Source organism: Ranitomeya variabilis, chromosome 5, assembly GCF_051348905.1.
Source record: "Ranitomeya variabilis isolate aRanVar5 chromosome 5, aRanVar5.hap1, whole genome shotgun sequence".
NCBI lineage: Eukaryota > Metazoa > Chordata > Amphibia > Anura > Dendrobatidae > Ranitomeya > Ranitomeya variabilis.
This window is the reverse complement of record NC_135236.1, coordinates 374282992-374299768: the sequence shown is the minus strand read 5'-3', so window position 1 is coordinate 374299768 and position 16777 is coordinate 374282992. Positions and strand designations below refer to the sequence as shown.

Sequence of the window (16777 nt, the reverse complement as noted above, 5' to 3'; positions counted from 1 at the left end):
TAGCCCTAAAACAGTCTACACGTCTTAATTGGGAATTAACAAGACCTGTAATTTATGTTTAGATACAAAAAGGATTCAATTTCCACTAACTCCAAGCATAAAGCTTCTTCACAGAATTTTTATAATGCCACTGCTCCATATTTTGTTTACACGTCTTAATTACCATGCCACCCCGGCTTATACATGAGTGTTATGGATCCTGGATTACCCATGTAAACCTTGGATAAAGAAGTCCCACTGGGCAACTTCTAAAATGTCATTAGGATCACATTAGCGGCAAATAATGCAGCACTTTTTGCTATGCTGTCTCATTTAGTAATCTACTTACTGTACCAATTGTTTAGACTTGCTCCTAATTAGACACTTGTAAAGCAGGAACTTGGAATTATTATTTTTTTATGTTTTAAGAGTAGCATGCAAATATAAAATAAAATTTTACAACTTAAAAGAACCATTTTTTAACCCCTTCCCGACATGTGACGGAATAGTACGTCACATGTCGGGACCCCCGCTTTGATGTGCGCTCCGGCGGTGAGCGCACATCAAAGTCGCGACATGTCAGCTGTTTTTTACAGCTGACATGTGCGCGCAATAGCGGCGGGTGAAATCGCGATCACCCGCCGCTGTTAACTAGTTAAATGCCGCTGTCAAACGCAGACAGCGGCATTTAACTACCGCATCCGGCCGTGCGGCCGGATATGAGCGCATCGCCGACCCCCGTCACATGATCGGGGGTCGGCGATGCTCCTCCATTGTAACCATAGAGGTCCTTGAGACCTCTATGGTTACTGATCGCCGGTGGCTGTGAGCGCCACCCTGTGGTCGGCGCTCACAGCACACCTGCAATTCTCCTACATAACAGCGATCTGATGATCGCTGTTATGTAGCAGAGCCGATCGGGCTGTGCCTGCTTCTTTAAAAATGTGAAAAAAAAAAAATATATAAAAGTTTAAATCACCCCCCTTTCGCCCCAATCAAAATAAATCAATAAAAAAAAACCCCAACCTACACATATTTGGTATCGCCGCGTTCAGAATCGCCCGATCTATCAATAAAAAAAAAACATTAACCTGATCGCTAAATGGCGTAATGAGAAAAAAATTCGAAACGCCAGATTTACGTTTTTTTGGTCGCCACAACATTGCATTAAAATGCAATAACGGGCGATCAAAAGAACGTATCTACACCAAAATGCTATCATTAAAAACGCCAGCTCGGCACGCAAAAAATAAGCCCTCACCTGACCCCAGATCACGAAAAATGGAGACGCTACGAGTATCGGAAAATGGCGCAATTTTGTTTTGTTTTGTTTTTTGCAAAGTTTGGAATTTTTTTTCACCACTTAGGTGAAAAATAACCTAGTCATGTTAGGTGTCTATGAACTCGTAGTGACCTGGAGAATCATAATGGCAGGTCAGTTTTAGCATTTAGTGAACCTAGCAAAATAGGCAAGCAAAAAACAAGTGTGGGATTGCACTTTTTTTGCAATTTCACTGCACTTGGAATTTTTTTCCCATTTTCTAGTACACGACATGCTAAAACCAATGATGTTGTTCAAAAGTACAACTCGTCCCGCAAAAAATAAGCCCTCACATGGCCAAATTGACGGAAAAATAAAAAAGTTATGGCTCTGGGAAGGAGGGGAGCGAAAAACGGAAAAACGGAAAAAGCTCCGGGGGTGAAGGGGTTAAAAGTCACAATAATGTTTTAGTTTCTAAGCAGGAATAAACTATAATGTAACTAAGTATGTTTTCGACATAATGACCATTGTTACATTTCTAGGAAAAGGAGAAGCTTGGAAGCCTAAGAACACCATCTCAACTGTGAAAAACGGGGGTGGCATTATGATGTTGTGGGGTTCTTTTGCTGCAGGAGGGACTGGTGCACTTCACAAAATAGATGGCATCATGAGAAAAGAAGATTATGTGGCAATACTGAAGCAACATCTCAAGACATCAACCAGGAAGTTAAAGCTTGGGTGGAAATGGGTCTTCCAAAAGGACAATTACCAGAAGCATACTGCCAAAATGGTAAAAAAGTGGCTTAAGGATAACAAAGTCAATGTTTGTAGTGGCTATAACAAAGCCCTGATCTCAATCTTATTGAAAAATTATGGGAAAAGCTGAAAAGACAGGTGCGAGCAAGGCGACCTAAAACCTGGATCAGTTACACCAGTTTTGTCAGGAGGAATGGGCCCAAATTCCGACCAACTACTGAGAGAGGCTTGTAGAAGGATATGCCAAATGTTTGACCCAAGTCAAGTCAGTTTAAGGGCAATGGGACCAAATACTAATGAAATGTATGTAAACTGTTGACTTTGCAGTAAGTAATAAAAATGCCTTAAAACTTTCTCTCTCAATATTCTGGCATTTTGCAAATATTAATAATTATGGTAATCCTACCTGACCGCAAAAGGGAAAGGTTTAGTCTGATTTCATGTTAGATAGTGAGAAAAACATGCATATGTGTCTTTTTATATAGTGTATGTAAACGTCTAGCTTCCACTGTGTGTGTGTGTGCGTATATATATATATATATATATATATATATATATATATATATATATATATATATATACCGTATTTTTCGGAATATAAGACGCACTTTTTCCCCAAAAAAATTGTGAGGAAAATGGGGGGTGCGTCTTATATTCGGAACGCAGGCTTACCGGCATTGTGGCGGCGACAGAGGTGCGGGCATGATGTGGCACGGCGAGCTGTATGGCGTGAGCAGGTCCCATCCATATTTGAGGTGAATCCGCGGCCCGGTATTGATGGAGAGCAGCAGCGCTGGTGAGTTACGGTATTTTCCGGTGGTGGCGGCCATCTTGCTGAGGCCGCGCGTGCGCAGATTCACTACTCTGCGTCCCAGGGCTTCAGGAAAATGGCCGCGGAAGGCCGCGCGTGCGCAGATGGAGATCGCGGCGGCCATTTTCCTGAAGCCCTGGGACGCAGAGTAGTGAATCTGCGCACGCGCGGCCTCAGCAAGATGGCCGCCGCCACCGGAAAATACCGTAACTCACCAGCGCTGCTGCTCTCCATCAATACGGGGCCGCGGATTCACCTCCAATATGGATGGGACCTGCTCACGCCATACAGCTCACCGTGCCACATCATGCCCGCACCTCTGTCGCCGCCACAATGCCGGTAAGCCCGCCGCCACCAGGAAAACCACCCAGCTCTGCTGCTCTCCTTCACTACTGCTGTGGCGTCACCTCAAATGTGGAAGGGACCCTGGCCGCTACCACCTGAGGAAGTGACCGCACGTCTGCCACCGCCACAGCAACCTCCCCATGGACACCAGGCCATGGCGTCGCCCACCTAAGCAGGATGGGACCCTGCTCAGGTGCACGCCGTTCCGCCCACCGCACCTCAGCATCACCACCTCTGCCACCACCATGCCTCCTGTGACCCTGCTCTGCCACTGCCTGCCCTCAGGTAAGAGATCTTAAATTCGGACAATAAGACGGACCCCCATCTTATACAAAATCTTTTTTTCTGCATTTTTCACCCCAAATTTGGGGTGCGCCTTATAGTACGGTGCGTCTTATAGTCCAAAAAATACGGTGTGTGTGTGTGTATATATATATATATATATATATATATATATATATATATATATATATATACATATACATACATACATACAGTTCAGACCAAAAGTTTGGACACACCTCATTTAAAGTTTTTTCTGTATTTTCATGACTATGAAAATTGTAAATTCACACTGAAGGCATCGAAACTATGAATTAACACATGTGGAATTATATATTTAACAGAAAAGTGTGAAACAACTGAAAATATGTCTTATATTCTAGGTTCTTCAAAGTAGCCACCTTTTGCTTTGATGATTGCTTTGCACACTCTTGGCATTCTCTTGATGAGCTTCAAGAGGTAGTCACCGGGAATGGTTTTCACTTCACAGATGTGCCCTGTCAGGTTTATTAAATGGGATTTCTTGCCTTATAAATGGGGTTGGGACCATCAGTTGTGTTGAGCAGAAGTCTGGTGGATACACAGCTGATAGTTCTACTGAGCAGATTGTTAGAATTTGTATTATGGCAAAAAAAAAGCAGCTAAGTAAAGAAAAACGGAGTGGCCATCATTACTTTAAGAAATGAAGGTCAGTCAGTCCGAAACATTGGGAAAACTTTGAAAGTGTCCCCAAGTGCAGTTGCAAAACCATCAAGCGCTACAAAGAAACTGGCTCACATGAGGACCGCCCCAGGAACAGAAGACCAAGAGTCACCTCTGCTTCTGAGGATAAATTTATCCGAGTCACCAGGCACAGAAATCGCAGGTTAACAGCAGCTCAGATTAGAGACCAGGTCAATGCCACACAGAGTTCTAGCAGCATACACATCTCTACAACAACTGTTAAGAGGAGACTTTGTGCAGCAGGCCTTCATGGTAAAATAGCTGCTAGGAAACCACTGCTAAGGACAGGCAACAAGCAGAAGAGACTTGTTTGGGCTAAAGAACACAAGGAATGGACATTAGACCAGTGGAAATCTTTGCTTTGGTCTGATGAGTCCAAATTTGAGATCTTTGGTTCCAACCAACGTGTTTTTGTGCGACGCAGAAAAGGTGAACGGATGGACTCTATATGCCTGGTTCCCACCGTTAAGCATGGAGGAGTAGGTGTGATGGTGTGGGGGTGCTCTGCTGGTAACACTGTTGGGGATTTATTCAAAATTGAAGGCATACTGAACAAGAATGGCTACCACAGCATTTTGTAGCAGCATGCTATTCCATCCGGTTTGTGTTTGGTTGGACCATCATTTTATTTTTCAACAGGACAATGACCCCAAACACACCTCCAGGCTGTGTAAGGGCTATTTGACCAAGAAGGAGAGTGATGGGGTGCTACGCCAGATGACCTGGCCTCCATAGTCACCAGACCTGAACCCAATCGAGATGGTTTGGGGTGAGCTGGACCGCAGAGTAAAGGCAAAAGGGCCAACAAGTGCTAAGCATCCAGGGAATTACTTCAAGATTGTTGGAAGACCATTTCCGGTTACTAACTCCTGAAGCTCAAAAGGTGGCTACTTTGAAGAACCTAGAATATAAGACATATTTTCAGTTGTTTCACACTTATTTGTTAATTCATAGTTTTGATGCCTTCAGTGTGAATTTACAATCTTCATAGTCATGAAAATACAGAAAAATCTTTAAATGAGAAGGTGTGTCCAAACTTTTGGTCTGTACTGTATATATACATACACACACACACACACACACACACACACACACACACGTGTGTGTGTGTGTGTGTGTGTGTGTGTGTGTGTGTGTGTGTGTGTGTGTGTGTGTGTGTGTGTGTGTGTGTGTGTGTGTGTGTGTATATATATATATATATTCATTAAGGTACATTTATTTAACAGTTTTATGTAAATTCTATAATTTTTTTTTACCCCTTTCGTGCACGGGCCTGTTTTTGCCTTCGTGACCGGGCCAATTTTTACAATTCTGACCACTGTCAGTTTATGAGGTCATAACTCTGGAACGCTTCAACGGATCCCGGTGATTCAGAGAATGTTTTCTTGCGACATATTGTACTTCATGTTGGAGGTTAAATTACTTTGATATGACTTGCGATTATTTGTGAAAAAAGTGGAGATTTTGTGAACATCTTGAAAATTTTGCAATTTTCAAACTTTTAATTTTTATGCCCTGAAATCAGAGAGTCATATCACACAAAATAGTTTAGAAATAACATTTCCCACATGTCTACTATACATCAGCACAATTTGGAACCAAATTTTTTTTCTTGTTAGGACTTTATAAGGCAGGGGTGGGGAACCTTTATTCTACCAAGGGCCATTTGGATATTTATACCATCCTTCGGGGGCCATACAAACTCCGCCCACAAGTACATTCTGACTCTAGCACTGGATTCAGGACGTAATCTTTCATTGCATGCCCTTCAGTGTCCAGTAGTGAACACTGTGTGTGTGCTAACAGAGCAAGAAGAAATTAATAACACTGCAATAGACTGCATGTGCTAACAGAGCAAGAAGAAATTAATGAGCTGGTGTCAATCCAAATACAGCTCCCTGCCCAAGAATGCGGTCCCTGAGAATTTGCTAGGGGGCCAGATAAAAGGTCATATAGGGCCGTAAATGGCCCGGAGGCCTGAGGTCAAAAGTTGACCATCGATTTTTCATTTTTTCAACAAATTGTACAAAACCATTTTTTTTTAGGGACCTCCTCACATTGGAAGTCACTTTGAGGGGTCTATATAAAATAAAATACTCCAAAATGACATCATTCTAAAAACTACATCCCTCAAGGTGCTCAAAACCACATTCAAGAACTTTATTAACCCTTCAGGTGCTTCACAGGAATGAATGGAATGTGGAAGAAAAAAAATAAATATTTACTTTTCTTAGACAAAAATTTTCCTTTAGATTTTTTATTTTTTTTACTTTCGCAAGGGTAACAGGAGAAAATGGACCGTACATTTTGTTTTGCACTTACTCCTGAGCACACTGATACCCCATATGTGGGAACAATCTACTGTTTGGGCACACGGCAGAGCTCGGAAGGGAAGGAGCGCCATTTGACTTTTTAAAATATGCTGGAATAATTAGCGGTTGCCATGTGGCGTTTGGAGAACCCCTGATGTGCCTAAACAGTGGAAACCCCCAACAAGTGACACCACTTGGATACTAGACCCCTTATGGCAGTGTTCCCCAACTCCAGTCCTCAAGGCCCACCAACAGGTCAGGTTTTCAGGATTTCCATTGTATTGCACATGTGATGGAATTATTGCCTGTGCAGGTGATGCAATTATCACCTGAGCAATACTAAGGAAATCCTGAAAACATGACCTGTTGGTGGGCCTTAAGGACTGGAGTTGGGGAACACTGCCCTAGGGAACTTATCTCGATGTGTATTGAGCACCTTGAACCACAGGTGCTTCACAGAAGTTTATAACGTAGAGCCGTGGAAAAAAAAATTACATTTTTCCCAAATGAATCTTTTTAGCTCCATATTTTGCTTTTTCATAATGCCAACAGGAGAAATTGTACCATAGAGTTTGTTGTGTAATCTCTCCTGAGCACGCCAATACGCCATATGTGGGGGGATACTACTGTTTGGGCGCACGGCAGGGCTCAGAAGGGAAGGAGCGGCATTTGACTTTTGGAATGAAAAATTGGCTGGAATCGATAGCTGATGCCATGTTGCATTTGGAGAACCCCTGACATGCCTAAGCAGTGGAAACCCCCCAACAAGTGACCACATTTTGGAAACTAGACCCCTCACGGAATTTATCTAGAGGTCTGGTGAGCGCCTTGAACCTCCAGGGGCTGCACAGAATTTTATAATATCGAGCCGTCAAAATAAAAAAAAAATGCTATTTTAGCCCACATTTCTTATCTTCACAAGGGCAGCAAGAAAAAATGGAACCCAAAGTTTTTTGTGCAATTTCTCGTGAGTATGCCAATACCCAGTATGTGGTGGAAAACTACTGTCTGGGAGCACAGCAGGGCATGAAAGGTAAAGAGCGCCATATTACAGGGCAGGTTTTGCAGCATTGGTTTAAGGGGGCCATGTCACAATGGCAGAGCCCTGAAGGTGCCAGAACAGCAGACACATCCGTGAGTGACCCCATTTTACAAACTACACCTCTGAATGAGTTCATCTAGGGGTGCAGTGATCATAATGACACCACAAGTGTGTCACAGAATTTGACACCATTGGGCAGTGAAGAAAAAATAATTACTTTTTACAGAAAAAAAAATTGTTTTAGCCCCAGATTGTACATTTTCACACTGGGAAATGAGTAAAAATGGTGCCAAAATGTGTTACACAATTTCTTCTGAACTTGGCAATACCTCATACACTGTGTGCAGAATTATTAGGCAAGTTGTATTTTGATCACGATACTTTTTATACATGTTGTCCTACTTCAAGCTGTTCAGGCTTGAGAGCCAACTACCAATTAAGTAAATCAGGTCATGTGCATCTCTGTAATGAGGAGGGGTGTTGTCTAGTGACATCAAAACCCTATATAAGGTGTGCTTAATTATTAGGCAACTTCCTTAACATTGTCAAAATTGGTCAGAAGAGAGATTTGACGGGCTCTAAAAAGTCCAAAATTATGAGATGTCTTGCAGAGAGATGCAGCAGTCTTGAAATTGCCAAACTTTTGAAGCGTGATCACCGATCAATCAAGCGTTTCATGGCAAATAGCCAACAAGGTCGCAAGAAGTTTGTTGGGCAAAAAAGGCGCAAAATAACTGCCCATGAATTGAGGAAAATCAAGCGTGAAACTGCCAAGATGCCATTTTCCACCAGTTTTTATAAATTTCAGAGCTGCAACTTTACTGGAGTAACAAAAAGCACAAGGTGTGCAATACTCAGGGCCATGGCCAAGGTAAGGAAGGCTGAAAAACGACCACCTTTGAACAAGAAACATAAGATAAAACGTCAAGACTGGGCCAAGAAATATCTTAAGACTGACTTTTCAAAGGTTTTATGTACTGATGAAATGAGAGTGACTCTTGATGGGCCAGATGGATGGGCCAAAGGCTGGATCAGTAAAGGGCAGAGAGCTCCACTCCGGCTCAAAGATGAACTTGTGGGTCCTTTTTGGGTTGAGGATGGAGTGAAGCTCAACTCCCAGACCTACTGCCAGGTTCTGGAAGACATCTTCTTCAAGCAGTGGTACAGGAAGAAGTCGGTATCGTTCAAGAAAAACATTATTTTCATGCAGGACAATGCTCCATCACATGCCTCCAACTACCCACAGTGTGGTAGGTCAATAAATGTCTCAAAGAACAAAAAATTACATGGCCCCCTTGTTCACCTGATATGAACCCCATAGAGAACCTGAGGTCCTTCATAAAATATGAGATCTACAGGGAGGGAAAACAGTACACCTCTCAGAACAGTGTCTGGGAGGCTGTGGTGGCTGCTGCACGCAATGTTGATCGTAAACAGATCAAGCAATTGACTGAATCCATGGATGGAAGGCTGTTGAGTGTCATCATAAAGAAAGGTGGCTATATTGGTCACTAATTTTTTGGGGTTTTGTTTTAGCATGCCAGAAATGTTTATTTCTAAATTTTGTGCAGTTATATTGGTTTACCTGGTGAAAATAAGTGAGATGGGAATATATTTGGTTTTTATTAAGTTGCCAAATAATTCTGCACAGTAATAGTTACCTGCACAAACAGATATCCTCCTAAAATAGCCAAATCTAAAAAAAAACCCACTCCAACTTCCAAAAATATTAAGCTTTGATACTTATGAGTCTCTTGGGTTGATTGAGAACATAGTTGTTGATCAATAATAAAAATAATCATCTAAAATACAACTTGCCTAATAATTCTTCACACAGTGCATGTGGCCGCAAAGTACTGCTTAGCCACACAGCAAGACTCTGGAGGGACGGAGCGCTATTTGACTCTTGGAGAACAAATTATTATAGAATAGTTTCCAGACTCTATATAAAGAGGTCCTAAATGCCAGAAAAGCAGAATCCCCCCTAAAGTGACCCTAGTATGGAAATTATACTCCTTTAGGAATTGATCTACAAGTGTAGTGATGATTTTGACTCCATAAGTGTTTTCCAGGAACCTTAAGCAGTGGATGTTGCTGAGTGAAAAATGCAAACTGCCGTTGTAGTGTCCACTGTAGAGACCAGTACGTTGCAGCACCAGTACGATATGCCCAGCCCGTGCTTCTGGATACATGCACCCATAAATTAGGCGGGCTCTCATCACTACAGAAATGCCTAACATGTGGATAATATATGTGGTTTAGGTACACTGTGGGGTTCAGAAGGGAAGAGGGCATTTGAATTTGGGAGCGCAGAATTTATTTTAAGGGGGTGAGTACTCATAACGCTTTTCCAGAGCCTTTGTTCTAGCAGTAATGTGGAAGCCCCCTATATTTCCGTTAACAGATGACGGACCTGAGAGAGGACTTGCTTTTTTTGTGGATTGAGTGGAAGCTTTTATTGGGAACATTTTGCATAACGTTTGGGATCACAGTTATCCGGCGCTCTACGATGAGCACTTACTTTGGGGTTTTTATCTAAATCTCTGAGTGATGTGACAGAAGAAACCCAAGATCCATTCACTATGAGGCAGCAGAGTTACACTGGACTCCGTCCAGTCTCTGTTCAGCAGTGTCCTTCTTTTCAGAGGTACACAAAAGTGGCTGACAGCGCTTTTATGTATGACTAAAAATAGGGACACCGCCGGATCACAGGTCTTATGGCGTTCACAGTGCCTCCATCTGCCTCATTATAGGTAATCTTCCACCAGGGGTACAGTCTGACTCGCGTATTTCAGAGATTTACACGGAAACCCTTGTGTAAGCGCTCAGCACAGTGCGCGGGATAAGTGTGCGCCGAGCCTTACTGCGATCTTTGGGAGGCCAAACTAAAAAAAAATAATATATAATAAAATAATATACATATAAATAAATATATATATATTTATCGGGTGGAATAGTACGTCCGAGGACAGAACCCCCGCTTTGATGAGGACTCCGAAGCCATGAAGGCTATAGATGGATGGCAAAAGTAAAAAAAGAAATGTTTAAAAAAATATGAAAAAAAAATATACCGTATTTTTCGCTTTGTAAGACGCTCCGGATTATAAGACGCACCCCAAATTTTGAGGAGAAAAATAGGAAAAAACTTTTTTTAATAAATTGGTGGGGCGTCTTAATCCATGCGTCTTATTACTTACCAGGGGTTGTGGCTGCGGTGGATCAGGGTCCCAGGGTCGTTGCTGGAGGCAGGAGTGGATCATTGCTGCAGGCTGGGATGAGGAGATCTGCAGGGGGGCTCCTATGCAGCAGGCTGGGATGAGGGGGTCTGCAGGGGGGCTCCTGTGCAGCAGGCTGGGATGAGGGGGTCTGCAGGGGGGCTCCTGTGCTGCAGGCTGGGATGAGGCGGTCTGCGGGGGGGGGGGGGCTCCTGTGCTGCAGGGGGGCTTCAGGGCTGCAGGGCTGATTCCGGTGCTGCGGGGGCTCTGCCGACATATTGTGAAAGGCCAGAGCCCCCTGGCAGTTCGTCCATGTATTCCTGTATGACTGACTCCGGGAAAATGGCCGCCGGAATCTCGAGAGATGAGATCTCAGCGCTGAAATCTCATCTCCCGAGATTTCGGCGGCCATTTTCCCAGAGTCAGTCATACAGGAAGGAACGCATGGACGAACTGCCGGGGGGCTCTGGTCTTTCACAAAATGTCGCCAGAGCCCCCGCAGCACCGGAGTAGCAGCGGACAACCGCGGTGGCGGGCGGCAGCAGCAGCGGTGGCGGGCGGCAGCAGCAGCGGTGGCGGGCGGCAGCAGCAGCGGTGGCGGGCGGCAGCAGCAGCGGTGGCGGGCGGCAGCAGCAGCGGTGGTGGGCGGCAGCAGCAGCGGTGGTGGGCGGCAGCAGCAGCGGGCGGCAGCGGACACCCCCTCATCCCAGCCTGTAACGGTAAGCAGTATATCTGCTTTGTAAGACGCACCCCCATTTCCCCCCCAAATTTGGGGGAAATAAAGTGCGTCTTACAAAGCGGAAAATACGGTATATAAAAGTTTAAATCACCCCCCTTTCGCTCTTATTCAAAATAAAACAAAAAAAAAATCAAACATACACATATTTGATATCGCAGCGTTCAGAAAATCTCGATCTATCAATAAAAAAAAAGAATGATCGCTAAATGGCGTAGCGAGAAAAAAAATCAAAACGCCAGAATTACGTTTTTTTGGTTGCCACGACATTGCATTAAAATGCAATCATGGGCGATCAAAAGGATATATCTGCATCAAAATGGTATCATTAAAACGTCAGCTCGGCATGCAAAGAATAAGCCCTCACCTGACCCCAGATCATGAAAAATGGAGATAAAAAATAACCTAGACATGTTTGGTGTCCATGAACTCGTACTGACCTGGAGAATCAGGTAGGTCAGTTTTAGCATTTAGTGAACCTAGCAAAAAAAGCTAAACAAAAAACAAGTGTGGGATTGCATTTTTTATTTTTTTAATTTCACCGCACTTGCAATTTTTTTTCCAGTTTTCTAGTACACGGCATGCTAAAACCAATGATGTCGTTCAAAAGAACATCTCGTCCCGCAAAAAAATAAGTTCTCACATGCCCATATTGACAGAAAAATAAAAAAGTTATGGCTCTGGGAAGGAGGGGAGCGAAAAACGAAAACGTGAAACAGGTGGGGTCATTAAGGGGTTAATATTTTTTTATTTATTTTTGTGATTTTTTTTTTACTAGATTTAAAAAAAAAAATGTTTTACTTTTATGTTTTACATTTTTACTTAGGCCCTCAAAGGGACATCAATTTTTATTTGTCTGATGACAGGTCTCTTACAATGCAATACACATGTATTGCATTGTAAGAGACCTGTTACTGTTACACTGTGAAATGGCTTGTTAGACTCAGCTGCAGGCTCAGATCTCATCACGGGGGGCGTCGGATAGGTGAGTATAGCAGGGGTCTCCCTCTGCTATCTTCTAAACGCCGCGATTGAGGCATCTAGCAGATAGCAAAGGGTTAATATCATTGGAACCTAATCTAATCAGGTCCCTATGATGTCACCTGGCAGAGCAATGGCTCTGCACAGGAATCGCAGGGCTTGCAGGACCCTGGGGATCCTGAGCGCTGCGAGACCACGAACCGTAGAGAAACGTCAGCGCTGCACAAAGCCCTGCTAGCGCCGACGATTATCTTCATGACTTGGCGGTCATGAAGTGGTTAAACGCTTTACAGGGCATAGGAATAAATGTTTTTTACTTTATGGAAATGGCACAAGAAGAAAAAAGCCACCATACAGAGAGTTATGACTCTTACAATATGGCTACCAATATTACATATTAATGGATAACTTTTTATTACTTTTTTTGTGAGGTAAGATGAACAGAAAGAGCAGTTCTGATATTGTTTTAATTTCTTCCTTTTTTAGGCATTCACCGTGCTCAATAAATAATAAGATAGTTTTATACTACAGATGATAATTTTGGCAATACCAAATATGTGTTTTTTTGCAGGTTTTGTTTTTTGATTTTTTTTTTTAAATTAAGCCATTTTTTATTAATAGAACTGTTTTTTAATTTTTTATACCAATAAGTACGTACATGCAGTTACGTAATTTTGCTGCGTGAAATTAATAAGACTGATAAACAATAGCTTTTCAGTCTTGGCTGTCAACAGATTGGTAAAGGACATGGGTAAAAAAAAAAAACAAACAAAAAAAACTTATAAGCTTCTTTTAATAAGAATTTTTATTGGTGACAAGTGTATGATGCATGTAAACTTTCCATAAATATTTACCAGTACTATATAAAAATTCAAAAAACTTTTAAATAGTAACTGAATCTTCAAAAAATATTGACCTCTCACAATTTGATCAATGGAGGTCTATCTGTCTGTAAAATGGGGAATGCAAAAGGGGAAATGCAAAAGTTTTTATTGAGCCAGTCTTCAGCCTTCAGGGAGCGCAGCAGTTGGTTGAGCCATTCTTCTACTTCTTATTAGGGATGATTTGGGGACTCAGGATGAAAGCTTCTGACATGCCTCTGTGACAAGTGAAAACTTTTCTAAAAGGGCATCTAATCTTTAAAATTAATCAGGCCTGAGATAGGTGCATTTCAGGCAGGGACATGTACACATGTGGTCAAAATTCTTGGCACCCCTCGTTTAACCCCTTCACGACCTTGCCCTTTTCCGTTTTTGCGTTCTCGTTTTTCACTCCCCTCCTTCCCAGAGCCATAACTTTTTTATTTTTCCGTCAATATGGCCATGTGAGGGCTTGGTTTTTTTGCGCGACAAGTTGCACTTTTCAACGACATCATTGGTTTTAGCATGTCGTGTACTAGAAAACGGGAAAAAATTTCCAAGTGCGGTGAAATTGCAAAAAAAGTGCAATCCCACACTTGTTTTTTGTTTGCCTTTTTTTGCTAGGTTCACTAAATGCTAAAACTGACCTGCCATTTTGATTCTCCAGGTCATTACGAGTTCATAGACATCAAACATGTCTAGGTTTTGTTTTATCTAAGTGGTAAAAATAAATTCCAAACTTTGCTAAAAAAAAAGAAAAAAAAGAAAAAAAAATTGCGCAATTTTCCGTTACCCGTAGCGTCCCCTTTTTTCGTGATCTGGGGTCAGGTGAGGGCGTATTTTGTGTGAGCCGATCTAGCGTTTCTAATGATACCACTTTTGTGCAGATACGTTCTTTTGATCGCCCGTTATTACATTTTAATGCAATGTCGTGGTGACCAAAAAAACGTAATTCTGGCGTTTCTAACTTTTTTCTCAAAACAGCTGACATGTCCCCCACAATGGTCACAGAAATTACTTAAATCTGACAAAAGTAATAATAAATACAAAATCTATGAAAATGAACAAATAAAAGTCAAACATTGCTTTTCAACCATGGTCCCACAGAATTTAAAAAAAGATATAACTCATGAAATAGGTCTGGACAGAAATGATGGTACCCTTAACGTAATATTTTGTTGCACAACCTTTTGAGGCAATCACTGCAATCAAACAATTCCTGTAACTGTCAATGAGACTTCTGCACCTCTGACAGGTATTTTGGCCCGTTCCTAAAGAGCAAACTGCTCCAGTTGTCTCGTGTTTAAAGATTGCCTTTTCCAGATGGCATGTTTCAGCTCTTTCCAAAGATGCTCAATAACATTTAGGTCAGGGCTCATAGAAGGCCACTTCAGAATAGTCAATGTTTTCCTCTTAGCCATTCTTGGGTGTTTTTAGCTGTGTGTTTTGTGTCATTATCCTGTTGCAAGACCCGTGACCTGCGACTGAGACCGAGCTTTCTGACACTGGGCAGCACATTTCTCTCTAGAATCCCTAGATAGTCTTGAGATTTCATTGTACCCTGCACAGATTCTAGACTGTGCCAGATGCAGCAAAGCAGCCCCAAAACATAACAGAGCCTCCTCCATGTTTCACAGTAGGGACAGTGTTCTTTTCTTGATACCCTTCATTCTTCAGTCTGTGAACATAGAGCTGAAGTGCCTTGCCAGAAAGTTCAATTATGTCTCATCTGTCCATAGGATATTCTCCAAGATGCTTTGTGGCTTGTCAACATGTAGTTTGGTACATTCCAGTCTGGCTTTTTTATGATTTTTGTTAAACAATGGTGTCCTCCTTGGTCGTCTCCCACGAAGTCCACTTTGGCTCATAAAACGACAGATGGTGCGATCTGACACTGATGTTCCTTGAGCTTGAAGTTCACCTTTAATCTGTTTAGAAGTTTTTCTGGGCTCCTTTGTTACCATTCGTATTATCCATCTTTTTGATTTGTCATCAATTTTCCTTCTGCGGCCGTGTCCAGGGAGGTTGGTTACAGTCCCATGGATCTTGAATTTCTGAATAATATGTGCAACTTAGTCACAGAAATATCAAGCTGCTTGGAGATGGTCTTATAACTTTTACTTTTAACACGTTTTTCTATAATTTTCTTTCTAATCTCCTGAGACAACTCTTTCCTTTGCTTCCTCTGGTCCATGTTGAGTGTGATACACACCATGTCACCAAACAGCACAGTGAGTATCTGTAGCTCTATATACAGGCCCACTCACTGATTCCAAGATTGTAGACCTGTGATGCTAGTTAGTGGACACATGTTGATTTAACATGTCTCTTTTGTCACATTATTTTTAGGGGTACCATTATTTCTGTCCAGGCCTATTTCATGAGTTTTATTTATTTATTTTTTTTATTCTGTGGAAGCATGGTTGAAAAGCAATGTCTGACTTTCATTTGTCCATTTTCTTAGATCTTTTATTTATTATTACTTTTGTCAGATTCAAGTTATTTCTGTGACCATTGTAGGTTTTTCTGTCATTAAACGAAGGGTACCAACAATTTTGACCACGTGTGTACATACAGTGGGAGAAATAAGTATTGAACATGTCACCAATTTTCTAAGTAAATATATTTCTAAAGATGCTACTGACATGAAATTCTTACCAGATGTCAGTAACTGCCCATCCAATCCACACAGGCAAAGAAATCAAAACATAAATGTCAGGTAAGACGTATTGGACACTAATTAAGGGGGGTTTAAAATGCCATGGAAAGTCCTGACACCAGCTTTAATCAATCAGCAATTAGAAAGCAATCATGCCACTCGGTGAAAAATAATATCCGCTGGTTTAACCGATGGCCTATAAAAAGGTGTCTTACTATCAAGATGCCACACAAGAAACATCTCATGATGGGCAAAACCAGTGAGCTATCTCAAGACCTTCACAACCTTATTGTTGCAAAAGATACTGATTTACATTACATTTAGGAAAATTTCTAAACTACTGAAGGTTTCAGTGAGCACTGTTGGGACCATAATCCAGAAGTGGAAAGAAGATTATTTCATCATAAACTGGCCACGACCAGGTGCTCCGCACAAGATTTCATACAGAGGAGTGAAAAGAATTATCAGAAGAGTTGTCCAAGAGCCAATGGACACCTGTATAGAGCTACAGAAACACCTGGAATCAGCAGGTAGAATTGTTTCAAAGAAAACTATACAGTAAGTAATGTACTCCTCTTCCATAACATGTATGCACACTCTGCATACAAAACTCCATTGCTAAACAAAAACCATGTTTAAGCGCATTTAAAGTTCAACAACATTTAGACAAGCCTGTGAAATACTAGGAGAATCTAGTTTGGCCAGATGAGACCAAAATTGAACTCTTTGGATGCCATAATGCACATCATGAAGGTCTGGTCAGAAAGCTCTGCATTTCACCCCTAAAACACTGTGCCAACAGTGACGTTTGAATG

The 16777-nt window shown here is 42.0% G+C and overlaps 1 protein-coding gene across 19 annotated transcripts in view; it reads right to left on the bottom strand.

The window, feature by feature from the left end:
- Window positions 1-16777, bottom strand: part of CADPS2 (calcium dependent secretion activator 2) — a 699771-nt gene that overhangs the window by 371228 nt on the left and 311766 nt on the right. The gene's annotated exons all lie outside the window — the stretch shown is intronic.